Source organism: Rhinichthys klamathensis, unplaced genomic scaffold (assembly GCF_029890125.1).
Source record: "Rhinichthys klamathensis goyatoka isolate OS25496 unplaced genomic scaffold, OSU_Roscu_1.1 h1tg000157l_1, whole genome shotgun sequence".
Lineage (NCBI taxonomy): Eukaryota > Metazoa > Chordata > Actinopteri > Cypriniformes > Leuciscidae > Rhinichthys > Rhinichthys klamathensis.
This window is the reverse complement of record NW_026606692.1, coordinates 4,276,586-4,289,934: the sequence shown is the minus strand read 5'-3', so window position 1 is coordinate 4,289,934 and position 13,349 is coordinate 4,276,586. Positions and strand designations below refer to the sequence as shown.

Here is a 13,349-nt window from a genome sequence, read left to right as displayed (position 1 = left end):
ATAGTGCTAAATATTTGGCTAAAATGAGCTTAGAAATGGAAAAGAAACCCAGAGGAATATAGCCTTGCAAGTGTCGCAAATGTGTGTATACGTTTAAAATAAATTTGGGGTAAATGCAAAATGTTTCGCGATTTTAAATGTATTTTTGACATATACACATATATTTAAAGTATAGATTTTAAATTTATAAATGGCAAAAAATATATGAGGAAATATAAGTAATTTCAAGTATTTCAGCAATTCAAAATTATCAAAATATATTTATGCATGGCCCTTTTATATTGAAATATATTGAAAATATATCAGAATTTAATAGAATTAAATGTGAAATGTGCAAAAAGGCTTTGTAAATATTTTCTTGATGTCTGATATGTTATCATTCATGCTTCCATTAAATTGAGCGATATACTTTAAAAAAATTATTATAACAATGCCTCTCAAAGAGTTCAGTCAGTACAGTTTCAACCCTATGATTATGCTAATGGATAAATAATAGTATGAATATAGCAATATCTTGTGGAAAAGAAAGAGGGAAGAGCCTAATTTCTGCAAAGCACATAAATTAAAGAACTTTATGAGCATTATGATATTATTTAGCTACAGGAAATGAAGATGCATGCAATTTGTTACAAAAAAGGCACATGCGGTTGTGCACCATTCAGAATTGTCTGAATTTGAAATTCATTTGCATGTTGGTAGCAAACAGGAAATGTAAATTTAAACTTAAAATACATTTAAATTCAAATAAATACATTTTAAAAAGCATATAAAACTGGATTCATCTTAAGATTTTGTCTTTAAGTCTAATACTTTTAATTAAGCCTATTCCTGTTTTTTTTTTTCAGTCCTCCCTTAGATCTACATTTTCAACATGTCACATAGTAACACTGAAACTCATTAACTCCAGAACTATATGTAATATATGCTAAAATTATGCCACAGAGAGCTTGTGGGGGTTGACTACTTGGTGAGAATAAACCGTATGTAAACTTGAGTACTGATTAATTATTGTTTCCACATGCAAATATAAACAATTTCCATCATATCCATATGTAAATTACTGCATGTGCACCCAGATCTCTGAGGTATATGTGCATTCTGCATGGATATACTGAACTCCTTCTGTTTGACTTACTCAGACATGTTTGTCCATACTTAAATGCAACAAAAATCAGGGGATTGTGGGGGATTAGTTATGCTTAGTAAATGCCAATCAAATACATGCGTTATGAGTTTATACTCTTCAGTGAACATCGGAGTTTCCATTACAGTTTTTCTATGCTTCTGCATGGGTGCCAAAATATGTAAACTCCTTTCTTGTATGTATATCAGTTGATATGTCCAGCAAAATTAACCAATCTAGTTTATTCCATGTGTTTGAACAGGCTTTTTTTTTTTTTTGCAGTATAGCATAATGTGGATGTTTGTGGACAGTATAGAGGGTTAAAGTGTTGAACTTGTACCTCTGCTAAATAGATAATCAGGCTGTTAATCATTTCCATTCTTGATCCATTCACTGCTGCTCTCTAAAATCCACACACCTTATTGTATACACCGGTCATGTCCTGCAAATGTCTGTTAAATGTCTGAGATTATACCTAAATAACTGATTTTGCAGAAACCTTCCTTATATATTAAAATCATTCAAAAGATTGTATGACAGCATTGGTATGACAAGCTTAGTAGTTTTTTTCCGTTTGACTGGCATTTAATTACCCTGCGATTTTTCTCATACCTGAAATCTTAGCAGATGATTCAGCCGAACTTAAGGGGGTAGTTCAACTGAAAAATTACATTTCTGTCATCATTTTCTCACCTTCATGTTTTCAAAACCTACATGATTTTCTTTCTTGAATTAACACGACCAGATTAACCAGCCATTTATTAAACCTGTCTTCCATTTATTATTCATCAATACCCTCATTGCAATGTTTTTAGAAGGTTAAAATGTACGTTTTTTTCCTATTAGCAAAGAACAAATCTATGCTAGCACAATATTATTCCCTTTAGATTTACTTTGTTTGTTACTGTTTATTTGAATATGAAGCCAGTTAAACTTCATTCGATAGTCCACTTCAGACATTCTACTAACTATAAGTAAATTTGGAACTACCTGTACATGTCAACTATCTCTCTTTAGAATAGACTGTTAGGTTAGGCTTGGGGTTAGTGGAATAAATTAACATGTGCTTGCATAAGTTTAGTCAGTAGAATTTCTGTTGGGGAACATCAAAATAAAGTATTAACCGATATTAAGCAGACAGTCTACTGATACTCTATGACTGATGGTTGACATATAGTTGCAAAGTTACTTGTACAAGCCTGGGATAAATGAAAAAAAAGGCCAAAAATGGCTAAATATTTAGTGGTCTTTTAATGGCCTTAGCCATTTTAATCACAAATCACTGTGGTAAGGAAATTAGCAAGGAATGTATCACCACGGAATAGCCTTCCGCAACTGGCAGACAGCTTTTTACAGGAAGAAGCTTCAAATAGTTCATGAACAGATGAAGAATGTCTACCATTATTTTGAGTTTCATGGGAGACCAAATATTCATTATAGGTTTCAAATCTGGACTCGGACCAGGCCAAAACATGAGCCTAACAGACTTGTTCTCAAGCCACTTTGGGCAGGAGGATTGCCTTGTTGAAAAATAACATCTGATCATTACTCTTTAGATAACAACTTTTCATTTGTGTGAAGTAAGCCATTCTGCAATTTTCTCCTCCACTCCAAAGCATTATATGACTTTTCACAGTGAAGTAGCTCACCAATACCAGCAGCTAAAAAGGCACCAAACACAATGTCACCTTCATGCTTCACTGAGGCAGATATGCATTTATTATTATATTTCTCAGCAGGTTATTGAAGACATGCACTCCTCTGAAACATCACCATGCAACTCGTGTTTCAGTGCGATTCATATATTCTGCCCAAAAACTTTTTCTGTCTTTGACGTTTTTATGCGACAGCAATGTATTTTTAAGTGGTGCATTTGTACGGTGGCCGAGAGAGCTGCAACTGAAGAAACTGCTAATAGAAAAACACCCGCAAATTAATAAAACATCTTCATCAGTTTAACAACACACGTGTGCTCCAAATACTCACAACACAACCAAATACAGAAACGTGCTGCAAATAGCACAGACCACAACGGAAATGTTTCTTGAGCAGCAAATCAGTATGTTAGCATAATTTATGAGAAATGGCTGCTGATATCCATTATAGGAATAAATATAATTTTGAAATATATTAAAATGGAAAACAATTCATTTAAATTACAATAATATGTCCACAATATTTACTGTATTTTTGATCAAATAACGCAGCCTTAGTGAGGATAAGAGACAAAAACATGACAAAATCTTCCAGACCCCAAACTTTTTAACAATTCTGTATATCCTCCGAAGTGTCCCAACTATCACATGACCTCAACAAGCAACACTTCCTGGATTAGTGTCCCTATAACAATACCCTTCGCTGTAGCTATTATCTTACATGACTCCAACAGACTTAACTGGTCAATCCAAATATTACCCATCTGTACGCTAGGGTGGTCTTGTCTCAGCTTATAATTAATTCTTGTCTGAACAGCAGGACTGACGCTTTCCTAGAGCAGGAGTGTAAGTGCAGGCCATCTGTTTGAGTGAACTATGAGTCCAGTGACAGTTAGACAAAGCCAACTTGCATAATGAAATGCCATGTACTACATTATCATTTGCCCTAACTGACCCTTGGCAAACCACACGACAACCAAGAGCTTTCAGTTTTTATATAAGTCAACGATGAGCCCAAATCTAAGCAATGCATTATAAAGTCCATTTTTTTTTGCCAAGTAAGACATGTTCCTGGACCAACATATTCCTGTCAATAAATAAAAAAGGTAATTGTGACTTTTTATCTCACAATCCTTTTGTCATAATTGACCCTTCGCAGGGAGCTTGATTGACAGGTGATCTGACCAATCATACTTCGCCATCCGCCATTTTGTCCGACAAAGCAGTCAGGAGAGTTAGTAGATTAACATGGGGGGATTTGCACTTGAAAAATTGAATATACTGATGCCTTTCCGCGGTTAAAATAACATTCCTTATGTTCATTCATGTTTATTTGATGCTATAAATAAACTAGAAGGAAGAGATGATCGGATCATGTGAAGCTTTAACTGAGGCTCTACAGCGATCTGTCACGACACATTAAAGAGCCACAAAACGGTATTTATTTAAAAAAATTACCTTTTTTGGTTATTTTTTCAATTCCGTGGCGGGAAACAAATGTTTACCTCTAGAACCCTGTTATTACACTCTATTATTTGAATGAGTATGACCACAGTGTCTTGCTAAGGGTATAGGAAAGCCTTTCTCTGACATGTCCTTTGACCATGTCTGAGAAACTCGAGCAGCTTGGACAGCAGTAGGGAGACGGGTTCAGCCGTGTGGCATCAACAGGCATGCTGGGAATAAACATGTGCACCTGCCATTCATTTCTGTCCCTCTTTTGTATACAGGCAAAGTGGATCTCAACAACAGGACCACCAAAGGCAAAAGTCAGTGCTCATCAAGGCACATCGTTATACAGCCTGAACACTAATGAGGAAGATGCTGTGAGTGTGACAGCCTCGGTCTTGAATGTCTCTTGGGGGTAAGGAGTATTGTATGTGAACAACATGGAGGAACAAAGAGTCTGCGGAGACCACTAGTTGCCCGTATGTAGTCTTACATGCACATCAATGGCAATACGTAAGTCCTGCTCTGTGCCAACTCCATAGGCCATACACATGGTCAGCCTATCCGTTCTCTTCCCAGCCATCTGTGGACATGCTGAGCGCCCAAATCATGGCTGTGTCTGCCACTGAAACATGTTGCCTTCTCTATGAGAACATGGCAATGAAGTCATCCCTGTTGGCATCACTGGTACAACATCCAACTTAAACAAAGTATCAATCTGCTTTAGCTTGGTTCAAGAAGTCCATGTATTTGTTTTGCCTCTACAATTTCATATTTAAAATGTCTCTTATACTCACCAAGGCTATATTTATTTGATAAAAAAACAGTAATAATGTTATATTATTACTATTTAGAATAATGGTTTTCTATTTTAATATATTTTAAAATGTAATTTATTCCTGTGATGGCAAAGCATCATTACTCCAGTCTTTAATTAATGCCACATGATTCTTCAGAAATCATTGTAATATGCTGATTTGCTACTCAAGAAATGTTTCTTATTGATATCAATGTCAATAAAAAACTTTTTACTGCGTAGAAAAAAAAAAATATATAGGATATATATATATACACTACCGTTCAAAAGTTTGGGGTCGGTGCGATTTTAAATAGTTTTGAAATAATTCTCTTCTGCTAACCATGGCTGCGCTTATTTGATTAAAAATACAACAAAAATCAGTTATAGTATTAAATATTATTCCAGTGTAAATCAGCTGTTTTCTGTGTGAATATATAGTAAAGTGTAATTTATTCCTGTGATCAAAGCTGAATTTTCAGCATCACCAGTGTCAGTGTCTTCAGTGTCAAATAATCCTTCACAAATCAGTATAATATGAGGATTTGATGCTCAAGAAACATTTATTATTATTATAAATGTTGAAACAGTTGTTGGTCTGTCAGTTGTACAGTTTTTTTTTTTTTTTTTTTTTTTAGGATTCTTTGATGAATATGAAGTTCTAAAGACTTTTGTAACATTATGTCTTTACTCACTTTCGATCAAATTAATTATTCCTTGATAAATAAAAGTATTGATTTCTTTCCTCCAAAAAATAAAAATAAAATTCTCACTGACCCCAAACTTTTGAACGGTAGTGTATATATAAAATTGTATGCATTTTATTAGTTTTTTGTAGAAACTGTGATTTTTTTTTTTTTCAGGATTATTTGATTCATCTGATTTTTAAAAGAAAAATAGGAAAATAAATCTTTTGTAATAAAAGTGACAGTAAATGTCAGATTTGATCAATTTAATGTGTCCTTGCTAAACATTATTAATTTATAATAAAAAAGAAAAAAATGACAGACTTTTGAACAATAGTGTATGTGCTTTCTATAAGGTGTAAATATTGTCTAAATATTTAACATTTTCTCAAGTTGGCCATTTTATTGTCCACCCAATGAAATTTATAAATTGGATTGCTAAGAAAAATAATAGCACATTTCTCCTTAATAAGCCAAGATTCATGTTCATAGCACAAATAACGCATGTTGATTATTACACACTAAGGTTTAAAGGAATAGTTGACTTCAAAATGAAAATTATGTCATCATTTACTAACCCTCAAGTTGTTTCAAACCTGTATGCATTTCATTCTTCTGCTGAGCACAAAAAATATATATTTTGAAGAATGTCGGTAACCAGACAGTTGACAGTGTACCCCATTGACTTTCATAGTAGGAAACAAAATACTATGGAAGGCAATGGGGTACATCAACTGTTTGGTTACCAACATTCTTCAAAATATATTCTTTTGTGCTCAGCAGAGGAAAGCAATTCATACAGGTTTGAAACAACTTGAAAATCAAAGTTCAAGAGGGACTTTGGTTCCTTGAGCTAAACAGCTAGTTGTCATTCAGCGGTTGATGCTAGTGATAGTCTTGCACTAATTAATGAGGGTTTGTGTGTGGGTCTCTCTCAATGGAGTCGGCTAATGAAAGAGACTCCTGCTGTATTGCCCATTTACCCAAGAACAAGCGCAGCAGTGTAGAGATCCCATCTCTGGCTGTGTAGCTTGAGCAGCTGTCAATCAAACTAAAGCCTCCTGGTGCAAGGGAGGCACCGATTCCATTGCTAAAGGGACTCATGTGCTGTAAATGTGAAGAGCATGCTTATTGTAAATACTGGCAATGCGAATTTGATATTGTATAACTGCAATTGTTTTTATTAAATTCTCATTTATGTATAATATTTATATAATCGCTCTTCTGCAGACCTTGGTTGTAACGAGTGGTTATTTTTTCGGTTACTGTTGCCTTTCTATCATCGAACCAGTCTGGTCATTCTCCTCTGACCTCAGGCATCAACAAGGAATTTTTTTCCCACAGAACTGCAGCTAAATGTATATTTTCTCTTTTTTCAGACCATTCTCTGTAAATCCTAGAGATTGTGCGTGAAAATCCCAGTAGATCAGCAGTTTCTGAAATATTCAGACCAGCCCGTCTGGCACCAACAACCATGCCACATTCAAAGTCACTTAAATCACCTTTCTTTCCCATTCTGATGCTCAGTTTGAAATTCAGCAGAACATCTTGACCATGTCTACATGCCTAAATGCACTTGCAAATGAGTTGTTGCCAGTGATTGGCGTTAATGAGCAGTTGCAATAGTGGCCGTTGTGTGTATGTGTGTGGATATATATATAATTACATGAACTGTAATTCATATAAGTACATTTACTTAACGAGTTTGTTCAGTTAAACAGAATAAATCATTGCAAAGACTTGCTAAATGAACCAGAGTGAACCTGTCACAAACTGACTTTAAAGACATCAGATGCAGGGAGGAAGAGGGGTGGCCTGGGGGAAAGAAAACACTCAGAACAGAGAGAATAAAAGGCAGGGACGAAAAAAAGACAAACATGCAGAGAAGACGACGGCAGTCCCCAAGCTCTCTCTTCCTCTGAATTTCCCCATCACTTAGTTCAACAGCCAGTACCCACCAAATCTGGCACTGACTGATTGCAAATGTTTTTGTTGTGTTAAGCAAATTGATTGGCCACTGGTCAGCGTAACCATAGCTATAAAACAAGAGGGACTACTTTGACATTGAGCTGGATGTTCTGCTAAAAAAAAATTACACCTCCAACTTGTGCACATTATTCAAATAATCCTTGGACTTTGTTTGCATGTTAAGTCACATCTGCACCAAGCTTATCCAGCGTTCCAGCCATGTTGAGTCAGGCCCTGAAGAGTAATCCATTTAAGTGTTTCAAGTGATTTTCTTTTAAATTCTTTTTTTTTTTCTCCTTTGCACCACTTGTTCTCCTTTAACAGACTGGTAGCCCATTCTTTAAAGCGCCAACATTTCCCCAGCCTTATAAAAACAACTTGTTTTGCTATATTTTATATATGTGTATATGTACGAATAGGTTACATGTACACTGTCAAATTATATTTTTATCAATATCCAGCGCAGACTGAATCTTGAATGTGTGCAAAGACCAAAAACACATGCACTACCAGTCAAAATCTGTACACTATTGGATCTATTAATTCTTTATTATGAATATTTTCCACTGTATGGGATAATCAGGGTTTTGTTTCTGTTTGTTTGTGTGGGTTTTGCTCATAGTTCTGTTTCCTGTGTTTGAGTTTGTTTAATTGCTTACTCATTGTTTGATTATCGTTTGCACATGTGATTCATGTTGTTGATTGGTTTGTTTGTTCTATTTCAGCTCAGTGTTTCTTCCAGTTAATTGTCAATTCTCATCACGTTTTACTCAGTTGTTTGATCTTGTTTCTAGTCCTATGTGTTAAATAAAGTTTTAAACCGCCGCTATTAGATCCTTTCACGCATCTTTATTTTAAACCAATGGTGACAGAAGAACTGACCTTAAGGATATAGCAGTAGTAAAGATTATCCTTCTCTCGCAGGGGGAACAATCCCTCAAGAGACACAGACGAGCGTTCTTGTACCATCTCGTTCAATATGATGACGACAGCCTGATGCCTTTTTTCTGTGCAGGTCTCAATGCAGAGTGCGCGCCTGCCCAGAGACGGTCATCAAGGGACGTTCAAGGAGTATGAGGACTGGGCACTCCTCCACAACAGTTCCCCCTTCACCATCTGCGAGAGTGAGGAGGAACACAGTGCACCATCCACAGCCACCGGCCCAGCGACCATGAAACCAGAGCCCACCACAGACACTGAGCCCGAGCCATGATACGAAAGCCAGAGTCGACGCCTGAGCCACAGATCGCCCCAGAGCCCGAGCCAACCAGGTCTGACCAGGTACATGAGCCGGCAACATCACTTGTCCCTGTAGAAGAGTAAGAGTGGTTGGAATGGAACCCTGTCCCATTATTAAAAAGGTTCTGGACTATGAGCTCCTTATTGATTTTGAGCGTGATTTGTATCATAACTGTTTCGCTACCCTGCACCTCGCCTGTCTCATCGCCCAATACTGAGTTGTTGATGTCTGTGTTTTCACCCTGACTCTAACTTCGACCACCTCTGTCTGTTCTGCGTCGACCAAGAGCACCGTTCCTGAGATATGTGTCTGTCCTGTATTGGCCATAGATATATACACTAGATGTCACCTTGGCTACGGCAGTTCATTGGAACGAATGCTTCAATAGAGCCGCCACCATGGAACAAGGGAGCCCCTCCTCTTTAATACAGAAGCGTCAATGTAGGCAAAGGTCTAACGGAAATAAAATCACCATAAATCGTCATGAATGCGATTTTTCTAGTTTTTTGGTTCGTTCCAATGGTCAGACATGTATTTATCATTGAGTCCAGAGAATTTTTTTAAAAAAAAAGTTCAGATTTCGTTCGTGTGAACATCCATACGCAGCACAAAAGTCCGAAAATCCATGAATTCGAAGTAGCGGAGATAGCAGCGTTACCTAGCTACTTCCTATGACAAGACCCCTGTTCCAAGATGGCGGCGGTTTTGACGCATGCTTAGAACCCCAAGGCAAGATCTAGTGTATATATCTATGGTATCGGCTAGGAAATCCATTCTGTGAATGCCTGTCTGCACTTCCCGGTTCTTCAGCCCTGTCTGCACGTCCTCTCCTCAGCCCTTCATCTCCTCACACCTTACCTGTTTGTTGCTTTGTGAATTCGCCTTGGCCTGAGTGTTAGCCAGTCCAGCCCTAGACAGTCAAACTCTTTGCTCCATCTTGAACCTCCGTGCCCATAACTCCACTTCAGCCAGATGACTCCACCGGCTCCACCCGGCTTCCTCAGCCAGACGGCGCCGCCTTGGTCAGTCATCGCTCTGCCTGCAACATGGACTTCCGGGCCTTCGGCCCCCACCTTCCCTCCAGCTTCACCTCAATCCTCTGGCGCCATGGCTTCACCTCGGCTAATCATCCCTGCAGTGTTGTCTTGGTCTCTAAAGCCTGTAGTGTCGATCGGACTCTTCGGCTTGTTGGCTCTGCCATTTTTCTGTTTGGTCACATTTAATTACATTAGAGAAAATATATGTTCAAATGAAAATATTTCCTTTGCATTTGTCCTAGCTCTGGTCCTAAACACTGTCATTAAACTGTCAAGTGAGCAAATAGCAGAGATCAGTTTGAAGTGCCTCTCTTGTAGAGAAGGCGGGCAGGAATCCAGTGCTGGCTCACAGTTGAAAAAAATCACCGTGACTAAATACTGTAGTTTAGTCAATGAGCTTGTGAGTGCAAACCTTACGGAGTGGCCAGTGGGGACATTTACAAGGTCCTGAATAATTAAAAGAATCATTGACTGTTGCAGTTCTTTAAAGAAGACGAGTGGAAACCACAATATGACACAAGCCAAGTCACATTTATTTATACAGTGCTTTATACAATACAGATTGTTTCAAAGCAACATCACAGTAATACTGTTAACTATCATAATAATTCATCAGTTATGAAACAAATTAATTTTCAGCTGTAAAGCAGCTCTACAGAGGACAATAGTGTCATTATTCAGTTCAATTCAGTTCAACAACAGTGCAAAGTTTTTCAATTATGAAACAAGTTCAGCAAAAAAGAAGCTCCACAGAAGTCAATAGTGTCAGTAGCTCAATTCAGGTCAATGTTGATTTAAGTCGGTTCATTAACAGTGTCAGTGTACCAAAGGTCATGAATTATGAAAAAAAGCAGCTCTACAGAAAACAATCATTGCCCAGCTAAATTCATTTAAAGTTGAATTCTCATCTGATAGTGTCAGTGCAGTCAAATCAATACTGAATATTAATTGTCTTTTAAACCCCAACAATGAGGATATAGCTCTTGCCGGCCATTGTATCAGCGAGGAGAGAACCTGTTACATCAACCTGTTAACCTGTTAGAGGCAACAATTATCTGTGCTCCAGAAATTTGAAGTGCTTTCCATATTTCCCGATCCAGACAGAGGCCCTGCTGTCTGTGCATAACAGGCTGTGATACGCCTGCTGTGACTAACAAATCAACACTGTGTGAATGCTCTTTGCTCTCAGTGGGAGAATGTGAATACTCTCCACAGGCTTGTTTCTGCCCTCATTTACTGACCATGTCTGAAGACCTGACACAGAGAGGTGAGTGTATAGCAGTTGCCATCATTGCCAATGTAATGTCAGAATGACTCCAGTGAAGCAGAGGATACAGATAAAATGGCAAAGGACCTTCATAAACACTGTCCAAACCTGTATAAGGCTTTCAATTCAGTCTATTGGGCAATACATTTCACCAAAATACACTCTTTGGAAAGTAAAACAAAACATGTTTTAACACAAGATCAGTGTGATGAAATCACTTTCTAAAGTTATTGCCAGTTTTTCTACTCCTGTCAAGTCTTTGTGAAGCTCAAAAAAGAATTTAAGAAGTAGTACATCTGACTAAAGCAACAATCTAGACAACATTAGGCTTCAGACCAAATAAGACATTTCTGTTCAGAATTAAAAGGGCATTAACATGAAATAAGACACACCTTCACCGTTCTGCTTTAAATCAATGCACATTAATTTCTACTTATACCACTTACCCCACGTGTATTCACAACAAACTTTAATGAAATTATGTAAGTATTAAATGTCCAAATATTTCAGTTATTAAAATAATGATGTGATGATGTTTAGTTATTAGTTTATTTTATTAAAGGTTGTATCAGGGATTTCAGGCCCAAAAAAGGCCCAAACATAAATGATCACATTCATCTAATCTTTCCTAACGATCCGCTAGCTGCCCGCCCCATAAGCAGGCCGTCAAAAAACGCGTCTCTGTAGGCAGCCAAGGTTCTGAGATCTGCACACAACAACAATTGGTTTCACCAACCACTCAAAACCAAAATAAATAGTGTTCCAACCAATCACCGACATGGGTTCGTTGATAGACGCTGGCTTCTTCTTCAGCTCCGCCTTCGCCTTCGCGTGCAGCCGTGCGAGCGCAAAACCTCACAACACCCCAAACCCCCCCCCCCCCCCCACCCTCTCCCTCCTCCCCCCCCCCACCCTCTCCCTCCTCCCCCTCCCCCTCCCCCTCCCCCGGTGATTGGTTTTCTTCTAGAAACAAACTTTGTTGTATTATTTTCATGTTATCACTGTGAAGCTGCTTTGATACAATCTGTATTGTAAAAAGCGCTATATAAATAAAGGTGACTTGACTTGACTTGACTTGACTTGGTGATGCTGCCTACAGAGACGCGTTTTTTTGACAGCCTGCTTATGGGGCGGGCAGCTAGTGGATCGTTAGGAAAGATTAGATGAATGTGATCATTTATGTTTGGGCCTTTTTTGGGCCTGAAATCGCTGATACAACCTTTAACAGTTTAAGTTGAAAAATATTTCATGTCCAATTTGTTTTATTATAAGAAATTGTATACACTTTTCTATTTAATTTTGTGTATAGGCCTACTATTAATAAGTAGTAAATAAAGTGCTAAATGGACACCTTTGACGTCTTGCCAACGAGTGGTGCTTTTTAAAAGCTGTTATCAAATATATTTTAATCATGACAACTCTCGCAATAGTTTTTGCACGTTAATGAATATGGCAATGTTAATGTATTTGGTCTTGGCAGATTAGATCTGCGATGTTGCTGCTGCAGAGCAAGCATGGACTTGCTATGACTGATATAGAGAGAAAGACACGCTGCTGTGAGTATGCCGCTGCCGCATAAAAAGACATACTACATAAATCCAGTAGCAGATTTAGGCAGGTGGAGCTGGGGGACGTAGAGGGTTTCAGAGGAAGTAATTGCATGCCAACAGCAATCACTGAACCCGACTATTTAAATGCAATATGTAAGTATTAAAATATGTATGTATATATATATATATGCATGCAGTAGTAAAATATTTTTAATACAAAAACACTTATAGTTTATGTTTCCCCTCTTGAATGTGTACTATTTCAGATGATAAATAATGTTTGGAACAAAATAATGTGTATTACATTTCAAATATGTTTAATGTAAATGCAATACCTGATTCCCCATTTCACTTCCTTTTCTTTTATGTCTCAGTCCCTTGCATACAGACCCGTAGGCTGTTGGTCAGTAGAGAGTAGCCAAGAGACCTCGTTCCCATTTGGTTTTGCTAGCATGAACACATCTGCGTCCTCCAAACGTCTCCCTCGGGAACCTGTAACTGTGGAGTGCAGATTCACGCTAGCCTGATGGAGAAATGCCCCCTAAACATAACATTAAGCATCATGAAAGTAGAAATGC

At 37.7% G+C, this 13,349-nt stretch overlaps 1 long non-coding RNA gene across 1 annotated transcript in view; it reads left to right on the top strand.

The window, feature by feature from the left end:
• Positions 1 to 9,469, top strand: part of LOC130091042 (uncharacterized) — a 221,108-nt gene extending 211,639 nt beyond the window's left edge. The window contains exon 2 of the long non-coding RNA XR_008807763.1: positions 9,247 to 9,469. This is a non-coding gene — a long non-coding RNA (uncharacterized LOC130091042). The remainder of the gene's footprint in view (positions 1 to 9,246) is intronic.
• The last annotated feature ends 3,880 nt before the right edge of the window (positions 9,470 to 13,349 follow it).